At 41.2% G+C, this 11,371-nt stretch overlaps 1 pseudogene; it reads left to right on the top strand.

The window, feature by feature from the left end:
- Positions 1-10,287: 10,287 nt before the first annotated feature.
- LOC102812344 lies at positions 10,288-11,177 on the top strand (annotated as a pseudogene).
- Positions 11,178-11,371: the final 194 nt, after the last annotated feature.

Below are 11,371 nucleotides of genomic sequence, written 5' to 3'. Positions count from 1 at the left end.
AGAACAAATGATACTAAAGGAAGAAGTCCAAGCTGCACTAAGGCCTTGGTGAAAAACAAAACTCCAGGAATTGATGGACTACAAATTGAAATGTTTCAACAAACAGATATAGCACTGGAAAGAAATTTGGAAGATAGGTACCTGGCCAACCAAGTGGAAGAAATCCATATTTTGTCCATTCCAAAGACAGGTGACAGGTGACCCAATACAATGCAAAAAATATCAAACAGTATCATTAACATCACACACAAGTAAAATTTTACTGAAGATAATACAAAAATGTTTACAGGAGTACATCGAGAAATCAGAAATTTGAGCGAGACTTAGAAAAGGACATGGAACAAGGGCTATTCTTGCTGACATCGGATGAATCTTGACTGAAGGCAGAGAATACCAGAAAGATGTTTACTTTACCGACTATGCAAAGGCATTCAACTGCATGGGTCATAACAATCTATGGATAACATTGAGAGGAATGGGTATTCCAGAACACTTAATTGTGCTCTAGCCAGAACCCATACATAGACCAAAACGCAGTTGTTCAAACTGAACTTGAGATACTTTGAGGTGTCATATCAGAGAAAGTGTGCACCACCATGACTGTACCCCTTCAACATACTTATTCAATATGTGTGCTTAGCAAATTACCAGAGAATCTGGACTATATGGCATCAAAATTAAATGAAGGGAGAGCAATTAGGCAGGTTTGCATGGGCTAAGTGGAACAAAGGTAAATAATGATGTATTCACAACCTTGAAACAACAGGGCTCTGGGATACAGGGATTGAGACATGTCTCAATCATTCCAACCATGGTTGGAATGGGGAAATGGGAGAAAATAATGTTAAGATGTTTGGCTGTCTTATGAATCTTGGTTTCCCTGGCATACCATTATAAAACAGTCACTTGAGGGGGAGAGAAAGGAATAGCCAGAAATACCACCATAGAAAGCTTGTAAATCCATCTTCTGCCTATAACTGATTAGAATACCTAAAATGGGGCTACAATGTGCCCAGTGAAGGAGGCTTCCGGCGGAGCCTCTGCGTTACATAAGACCATAGGTGGAATCCTGAACAGCATCCAGAATCTTCAGAGGAGGGAAATTTCCACTTGAAAGGACAAGCAGATCAGCCTGGAGTGGCTAGAAGAACAGAAGATACTTCTTGAAAGAAAAACTGACAGGAAAAATAAAAAATATATATAGGCAGACCAACTGATTATTACAAGCAAAAGCAAGTTGCTCACCCAGGAGACATCAAGGCAAGTGGTCAGGTCCCCTCAGAGTAAATCCCCTTCCAAGACTAAGACTCAGTGAGAATGCATGCTTTGATTAGTGACCACATTCGGCACCAGTAAGGGGAAGTGAGGAAACAACAACAGCAATGAAGCTGCAAGCTAAGCCCTACAACGTTCAATAGACTCCTGTGAACCCGGGTGGAGACCTGATCAGCCAGCAGTGTAGCAAGACCTGGGGACTCTTGGCTATGTCAGTGACATAGCCACAAAGGACTAGAGTGGAGAGTGAAGCATACAGCTGATAAGAAGAGAGGGCATATGCCAAAGAACACCCACAATTGCAGATAATACCCACTTGACCTGGCTTCAATGACTGGATGATCCACTAGAAGAAGAAATAAGAGGGAAAAAAGAGTAATCTGATACAATTTGATGAACTTGACCTACACCTATGGATGCAGTAGCTCAAAAGAGGGAACAAATCTTTCCAGCAAGGATCACTCCCACGCCCTCCATACACAGAGTAGACAGGGATGGGCAACTTGGACATTGGCTACCCAAAATGGGGGGGTGAGGGGTGGCGGGGACTTCAAAGGCAAGAAGTGACTGGCTTACAAGATTTCAAGAGGGAATCTAGATCCAGAGGGCGTGGAGGAAGATAGAATCTCCACTGAGTAGTGTCCAATCTGTCTGAGTGGGGCTGATGAAATGAAATGCGGATGGGTCTCTTGTGATACAATAGTGAGTAATTGTTATCAGGACTGATTGTGAGGGTTGGAAATGTAAAGGTAGATGTTTTATAGCAAGGAGGGGAGTGATTAATTTTGCAGTCTAGGAGCGGAGGTCCCTGGGACCATCAAGGGAGAAGAGCGGAGAGTGGGACCCTACCCAGAGAAGCAGTGATGTCAGAGATGGAGGCAGAGATGTTGATGTGGAGAGATGGAGCAGCTGGGGAGTTTAGACCCAGAGAGGGAGAGGGGCTGTGTGCTGATGACTGGGGGGGGGGGGGGGGGGGCACAGGCTTGCAGGGTATACCCTTTGGTTGGTTGATGACACATGGAGGGGATTGTAACCATGGCAATGAAACTATATACGATAGGATGAATGTAAAGCTAATGTTCTCCCAAGTAAATTATCACATAATTCACAATAAAACATTAAAAAAATTTAAATGAAGACTTGTTAACAACCTGCAATATGCAGATGATATAACAAGCCTCCAATATCTTTCCCCAGGGAAGCAGTTCTCTCACAGAAGCAGTGATGGCTCTTCAGCACTCTATTTGGAACAATGTGCTGCTCTCATCTGGCCTCAGCAGCTAAGGGTTCTTTAGCTTGCAATGCTGAGTGATGGTCCATCTGAGCAAAGAAATCCATCCTGCAGCAGAGAGAGTCAAGAATCTCCTAACAAAGCATCAGGAAGGAATTCTGAATGCAGGAGTCAAAGGAAATGTCTGGACATTGTTACAACACCTATAACTTTTAGATTTATATATGTGAAGATAGTAATCAGTTTTACAAATTAGGTCATAGATCTACTGGAGAAAATTCTAGATGGACTGCTATTCATAAAATAAGATATACCCTAATGTACACAGACAGAGAATATCTTTGATTCCCTCAGATGATTTTTATCTTGGGTTAAACAAAGTGATAGAGATCAAAGAACTTGATATGTAGCACTGTGAGTGGATTAATATAAATGAATTTATTTCTCCAGACCTGCACTGTCCAATAGAACTTTCCGCAGCGATGAAAGTATTCTATATCTGTACTGTCCAGTATGCTAGCCACTAACCACATGTGCCTCTCGTAGAATAGTGATTACAAATCAGGCTGCTAATCTCACGGTCAGCAATTCAAAACTCCCAGCTGTTCCGTGGGAGAAAGATGAGGTTTTCTGCTCCCATAAAGATTTACAGCCTTGGAAACCCTGCGCAGGGTCCCTATGAGTCGGAACCGACTCCACGGTACATAACACCAACAACCACATATGCCTAATGAACATGTAAACTGTGGCTAGTGCAAATGAGAAACTGGGTTTTTCATTCCATTTAATTTTAGCATTTAAATAGCTGCTTGCAGCTAGTGGCTAACATATGGGACAACACAACTTTGGACCAAAGATCAGCACAGTTTTTCTGTAAATGGTCTTTAATAAATATTTTAGGCTCTGTGGGCCATACAATATCTGTTACAATTACTCAACTCTGCTATTGTGAAAAGCAGCCACTGATAATTCATAAGCTAGTGGGCATGCCTATGTTCCATTAAACATGTATTTCAAAAACAAGGGCTGCTCTAGGATAGTGGCAGATTTGTCAGTCCTTTCCTTGGTGTGTCACTGAAGGATCAGCATTGAACTGCAAACCACAAGGTCAGCCATCCAAACTCACCAGCTGCTCCTTGGAAGTCCTATATAGGTTCGCTATGAGGCAGAATCAACTCTACGGCACTCAACAACAAGGGTTAATAAATTCACACCAAAGTGTTGGTGATTTAATATCTGGAATTTTTTTTCTTTCCGTGGGTGGGGGGAGCTTTGGTAAGAACCCAGGGAAAGAGATACATTAGACTAAAAGAGTTCATCTCAAATTTCAGTATTATGGGCCCAGTGGGATTTGGTAGGAGAAAACTTTGAGGCAGAATGGTTCCCCTTCTTCATGGCTTTCTACGATAAACCACACTCCAGGACAGAATGGCCTCTTCCCTGGCTCCTCCCTGTGACCCCACTCTCAGCCAAAGGACACCCTCACCAGTTTGTCCTGCAGAACCCAAACTGTCATTTGAAAGTCTCATTTTTCTGGCCATCTTGGTTTCATGCCAAGATTTGAAGATTCAAAAGGTAAATAAACCAAAGCCTTTTTATCACATGGTAAAGAGGAATCAATATACTGTTTCTAGAGTCTATGAAAATCTGTTGTTATGTACTGAAGAGTCAGTTCCGACCCATAGTGATCCTGCACAGGGTTTCTGAGGTTACAAATCTTTACAGGAGCAGAATGTCTCATCTTTCTCCTGAAGAACTGCTGGTAGTTTTGAATTGCTGACCTTGAAGTTGGCAGCCCAACTTGTAACCACTACACTACCAGAGTTGACTGTGATGACGCGAATGGAGTAAAGCCCATGGGAGAAAAGCCCATGGGACCTTCATTTGCTGATGGGGCACAACTCAAAATGAAGAGAAACAGCTATAAAAATCCATTGAAAATAGGAACATGGAATATACGAAGTATGAATCTGGGAAAATTGGATTGGAAGTTGTCAAAAATGAAATGGAACACATAAACATCTTAGGCATTAGTGAGCTGAAATACGATGTATCGCATTAGGAAAATCTGCAACACAAGACCTTTTAAAGTGTTGAAAAGCTTGAAGACCTGAACCAAGCCACGGTATTTTCAATAACCTCATATGCATGTGAAAGTTGGACAGTAAATAAGGAAGACCACAGAAGAATTGATGCTTTTGAGTTATGGTGTTGGAGGAGAATATTGAAAGTGCCATGGGCTGCCTATAGAACCAACTGATCTGTGTTGGAAGAAGTGTAGCCAGAGTGCTCCTTGTAGGCCAAGATGGCCAAATTTCTTCTCTCATACTTCGGACATATTGTCAGGAGGGAGCAGTCATTGGAGAAGGATATCATGTTTCGTAAGGTGGAGGGTCAGAGAAAAAGAGGAACAACCCCAGTGAGACAGATTGGCCTAGTGGCAGCATCGATGAACTCAAGCATGGCAACAATAGTGAGGTTGGTCTAGGATCAGGCAGTATTTCGTTCTGCTATGCATAAGGTAGCTATGAGGCGGCACTGACTCGATGGCACCTAACAACAACAACAACAACTATGAAAATCTATGTTTCATGTGTATATTTTACCCTAAAAGCCAAAACGGATAAATGCAGGATGCATATTAAAGCTCAATAGGAAGAGAAAGGGGGTTCAGCGGCCAAAGAACATCAGCATTTGGACTCTGTAATGAAGACTCCAGAGCACTCTCAAAAGGAAATACTTGATGCACTCAGCCTTTAGTTTTAATATTAAAGAAACATTTCATGTTAGTTCACATTTGTACCATAAAACAGTGCTGTGGGCTTTAATGAAAGGCCCTCTTTCCTGCCTAAAATTGGCGGAGATAATGATCGCCTGGAAAGTAATACTGATCATCAGGAAAGCATGCTGAGAATGTAGAAAATCCTCAAAGTAGCATCATTAATAGCTTCCTTTTGAGGTTATTCTGAGAGGAAATGGGTTTTTCTGTGGTGCTATCATACTTGAATAGAACATTGAATAGAAAATACTCACGTACATACGACACGCAGTAAAGATTTAAAAGCATAGATCTTGGAGAAAACTGCATATATTCTTTTTTTTTTCTTCTTGAGGATTGTTCTAAACTTGACATTAAGAGTTGTTCACAAAGCATTGTCCTAGTTGTGGTGCTTCTGAGAAGCCATGCAGAGGAAGCCTGAAGATTCCAGAACAAAGTTTCAATGAGGAACTTCAGCAGCGTTTAATTCCTACTATTCCTGTCTCAGTAGCTGTTGCCTACCAACGCTTCATACCAGCAATAGCAAAAGGTGCACCACATCACGTTCTAACACGTGGCTAATTAGCGGGTGTGTCTTATTGGAACAGGCTACTTCTTGGTGCTGAGCCAGCCAGGATGTACCACAAGTCAGTGATGTAATTTCCAGCGTGACTCAGCAGATACAGGTAGGCTGGAGGTGGTAAGAAAAAAGTGAGCCTCAAAGATACCACATCCTTTTAATACTTCGATAGAAAGGAAAGAGGAGAGACATAGAGAAAGGGACAAATTTAGGAATAGGAGAACCCAGTGCGTGAAGGAGACGTAGAATTTTTCTGCCTCACCTTCCCAGGTTCCCACTTAAGCCCTGAGCTACAGACCTGCTTGGGGAGGTATCTAGGAATATGGTCTCCACTGTAGGCCAGAGATCAGAGCAGACTGGAATGTTCACAAAGATTTTGAATATACAGTTAAAATCATCATCTCACAAATACTCAGTTTGATGCACAAAAGACCATACCCTGTCTCCCTAGGTAAAGAAGAATGCATAGAATTTTTCCTCAGAGCCATAGTGTACAACACCCAAGAGAGGAGCCACAAAAATCCCTTTCCAGAGAAACCATACTCCCCACTTCAGGTCCAGCTGGAGCTCTTGAAACCTTTCCATGGTTGTCTTGGGTAGAAAAGTCTCATGATCCCCCTGATTCAAAGGGTGTGAGAAGGGAGAGAGACAATATGAAGTGATATTATCAAAACGTCACTGTAAACCAGATTTGGTCCATCTGACTTTAGACACAATCAGCCAAGTACACTCTCCAGTACCCACCAACACTCCTTTAAGAATCCTGTACTCTGGTCAGGGTTTACAGCGTATTATGGTCCCTAGAAATCCCCTAGCCCAAGCCCACCACTGCCAACCTGCCAAACACACAAAAATAACATCAAAATAATAATAATAATTGAGACTGTATAGACAATTTACTCACTATTAGCCTGAAGAACTTGAATAGCCTTCTGCCCTTGAGTAGCCTAATGTATGCATTAACTGGCCACCAAATTCAGACACAGAAAAAGAGGTCACCATTGGTGGTATGAAACAGCACTAAACTTGCTATGAGTTCTAGGCCATTACTGGAAGGCCCATGTAACCACTCAGTTTCTTTATTTAAGTTAAGTTGAAGAATGCCCAGCCCTCAAATTCTACGATTCTCTTAAAAATAAAAAGATCTAGGCTGCTACAATGTTTTTAAGGTAGTTTGGAAAATTCCTAATATTGTTAAGTGCCATCAAGTCAGTTTCAATTTATAGTTCAAGGCTGTAAATCTTAGCAGAGCAAAGACTCTCATCTTTCTCCTATGGAGCAGCAGTTGGTGGCCTTGAACCGCTGACCTTGAAGTTTGCAATACAGTGCAAATCCCTGAGGAGTAGAATAAAAGCAAATGAAACTTTGCTAATTAAAAAGAGAGGGGCAATGGCTAAATTAAATCATTTTAAGAGAATTGTTGGTATTGGTACATTGTTGTTGTTGTTAAGTACTGTCGAGTAGATTCTGACCCATAACGATTCTGTATAAAGTTTCCAAGAAGCAGCTGGTGAGCTTGAACCATCGGCCTTGAAATTCAAATGACTTTGCAGTCTGACACATTAGCCCACAGCACCACACCAGGACTCCTGTAATTGGTGATAATTAAAGAGGTGCAAGCCAAGGGTCTTAATAAGGAGTAACGGATAATTAAAAATTAGGATGTTAGCCTGCACAGTTAACTCAGATCTACAATGTAAAGGAGTTCTGTTTCTCTTTTATATTGATGTAGGGAAAATGCTTCAGAAACTTGCTTTAGTAAGTAGTCAATGTTCACTGGGTGAGAGAGAACATTTTAGTGAAAAGCAACATTTTGGAGAACTTTGGGTGTGAAGATGGAATGTGGGAACACATGATGATCCATGGAAATGTGATTTCTAAGGAAGCCAAGAGTTGTACACACATTTCAGGAAAACTATAGGCAGCAAATATGCTGGTAGCGCTACTGAGCCTTCTGAATTCATCACTGGATGAAAATGTTTAGAAACCATCTTACCTTTCATCATGTAAAATATACACAAAGGTTCTCCTTTGATTTTTGAAGAAGTTCATACAGGAGAAAGATCACTGACAAAGAGTCAGGAAAGACTCAAACTGACGTGTTATTGTTGTTAAGTGCTGTCAAGCCGATTCTGACTCATAGCCATCCTATATAACGTTTCCAAGGAGTGCCTAGTGAGTTTGAACCACCAGCCTTACTGTTCAAATCAACCTTGAGGTTCCATGCTTATCCTACAGTGCCATACCAAGACTCTATCCTATAATAGGGGTTAGGATTTCAAAACGTATTTTTTGGGGGAAACAATACAATCCATAACTCTCTTCCAAAAAGAAGAAACCAGTAAGTGTGTGGCCAAGGGAGAGGAATGGACCTTGACTATATCAATGCAGCAAGACTGTTGTGAACTCCAGCATAGTTAGGAGCAATAAAGTTCTTAGAAAACAAAAACACTATGCATGAAATTTTCTAAAATACTAATTGTGACTCTCTAATCTTGGAGGAAAAGAAAAGGTCAAATAGATGTTAATCAGCACTCCAGAATGCTAGTATCATTTCTGTTCTGTTATGGCCATGAGAAGTGTATGTAAAAAATCATATTACAAAAAGTCAAATCACCATCCATCAATAGGGAAATAATGAAATGTTCTAGGTCATATCCAGGATTCCTGGTGTGGCACTTTAGGATAAGCACTGAACTGCTAACCACAAGGTTGGCAGTTCAAACCCACCATCTGCTTCTCAGAAACCCTATACAGGGTCATTATTAATTTGAATCAACTTGATGGCACTTAACAACAACAAGGATACATCCATAATATTGGAGTCCTGGTGTGACACTATAGGATAAGCAATGGACTGCTAATTGCAAGATCATCAGTTCAAACCTACCAGTTACTTCTTGGAAACCATATACAGGGTCCCTATGAGTCAGAATCAATTCAAAAGCACTTAATAACAACATGCAATTGTTTTACTGCCTTTGTACTGAACTAGAAAATCTGTAAAATGTTGCTGCATTACAAAAAAAAAAAGTTAAAAATTAAGAAATATTATATGCTATGGCTTGTATTTTTTTAAATTACCACAAAAGGATATAATGCTATATACACACATATACTGGAGTCCTGGTGTGACACTGTGGATTTATGCGCCAAACTGCAAAGCCATTTGAACTGCAAGGTTGGCAGTTCAAACTCGCCAGTTGCTCCTCAGAAACCCTATACAGGGTCACTATGGGTCAGAATCGACTCAATGGCACTTAACAACAACAACAACATGCATGTATTACAAATGCATGAGAACAAAGATCTGGAAAATTCACAAGAGCGCTGACCTCTGGGTCAGGGGGAAACTAATACAAGATGGAAGAGTCAGAGAGGTTTCAATTACAGCTCTGCTGTATGAAATTATTTTTTAAAAAAGAATGGACTGCATGTTACATAAGACAAAATGGTTGAGATCAGTAGTTTTCGAGCAGGATTAACTTTTCTTCAAATTTCAGCTTCACATCTTGGTAACAGAGAAATGATTTAACCTCTTTGTACCTCAGTTCCCTCACAATAAAATAGGGATGATAATAGTCCCTAACGTGCAGAATTGTTACAAGAATTAAATGATTGAAGGAAACTCAAGACACAGAGAAGAAACTTGTTGAAAGAACTAAGTGTAAACGCAGTGTATGACCTCAACTCTCCTGAGACCAGAGAACTAGATGGTGCCCAACTCCATACAGAAGTGATTACCTTGTTCATAGCTACAATAGAAGGATTGCTAGAATGGTGGGAAATGTGGAACAGAACCTCAAATTATTTTAAAAAGTCTAGAATTCCTAGACCAGTTGAAACTATGGTGTTGTTATTGTTGTTAAATGTCAACATATAGTGACCCAAGGAGCTCTGGTAGCGTAGTGGTTACGAATTGGGCTGCGAACCATAAGGTCAGCAGTTCGAAACTACCAGCTGCTCCGCAGGAGAAAGATGAGGCTTTCTACTCCCATAAGGATTTACACCCTCGGAAACCCTATACAGGGTCGCTATGGGTCGGAACCGACTCGATGGCACTTAACAACAACAACAACAACTCTGCTTATCTTTGTGAGAACAAAAAAAGCCTCATCTTTCTCCCAAATCTGAGACTATTGCTGTTGTTATTGTTAAGTGTCAGTTCCAACTCATGGTGACTTTCTATAGGGTTTCCGAGGAGCAGCTGGTGAGTTTGAACCACCAACCCTGGGTTCAAACTGACCTTGCAATTCAGTACGTATCTATAGAACTCCCCCAAATTATTGTCCTGACATATTTGTTAAACTTTGATCCAAAACTATCCCCAGGTCACCTTTTAGCAAAATAAGAGACTAGACCACAAAATAAAGAGTACCACTCATAAGTATGGAGCTCCTTTTAAAAACTGTCTTTATGACAGAACCCATAGCGGTAGGAGTCATGTCGACTCGGCAAGCTCTGCATTTCTTATTCAAAGTGGGAAACCGCTTCCAGACGGCACATTTCTATCTCAATGTCCTTGGGATGAAGATTCTGTGGCATGAGGTATTTGAAGAAGTCTGCAAAGCTGCCTGTAATGGGCGTTATAGTGGGAAATGGAGTCAAACAATGGTGGGGTTTGGACCTGAGGATGATCACTTTGTTGCAGAACTGACTTACAATTATGGCATCGGAGACTACAAACTTGGCAATGACTTCATGGGCATCACGCTTGCCTCTAGCCAGGCTATCAGCAATGCCAGGAACATGGAGTGGCCACTCAGAGAAGTTGCCGAAGGTGTTTTTGAAACTGAGGCCCCAGGAGGATATAAGTTCTATTTGCAGAATTGCAATCTACCTGAGTCAGATTGTGTTTTAAAAGTTACTCTAACAGTGTCTGATCTTCAGAAGTCCTTGAACTACAGGTCTAATCTACTGGGAATGAAAATCTATGAAAAAGATGAACAGAAGCAAAGGGCTTTGCTGGGCTATGCTGACAACCAATGTAAGATGGAGCAATTCAGTACATATCTGATCATGCCACAGCTTTTGGAGGAATTGCCTTTTCATGCCCCAAGAAAGAGCTGCCAGACATAGAAGACTTAATGAAAAGGGAGAACTAGAAAATTCTGACTCCTCTGGTGAGTCCAGATAACCCAGGGAAAACAACAGTACAAGTGGTCATTCTGACTGACCCTGATGGGCATGAAATTTGCTCTGTGGGGGATGAAGCATTTTGAGAACTTTCCAAGATGGATCCAGAAGGAAACAAACTATTGGATGAGGCAATGGCAGCAGATAAAAGTGATGAGTGGTTTGCCAAACAAAATAAACCCAAGGCTTCAGGTTAACAGGGACATCATTTGGAATGAGCAGTTGTGACTCCGGTTCAGGCCCTGTGAGCCTGATGTGTCTATCCATGATAAAAGCCCCTACAACAGCATTCTGTCCTGGACAGGCCAGGAGGCCAACGTGTTGAAGATTGGTGATTTCCAATTTTTGAAGCTCTGACACATTACAGATATGAAATCCTGTGATTATTGGT

The sequence above is a fragment of the Chrysochloris asiatica genome, unplaced genomic scaffold, assembly GCF_000296735.1.
Source record: "Chrysochloris asiatica unplaced genomic scaffold, ChrAsi1.0 scaffold00172, whole genome shotgun sequence".
NCBI lineage: Eukaryota > Metazoa > Chordata > Mammalia > Afrosoricida > Chrysochloridae > Chrysochloris > Chrysochloris asiatica.
Note: the sequence above shows the minus strand (reverse complement) of the source record. Positions and strands in the feature narration are given on the sequence as shown.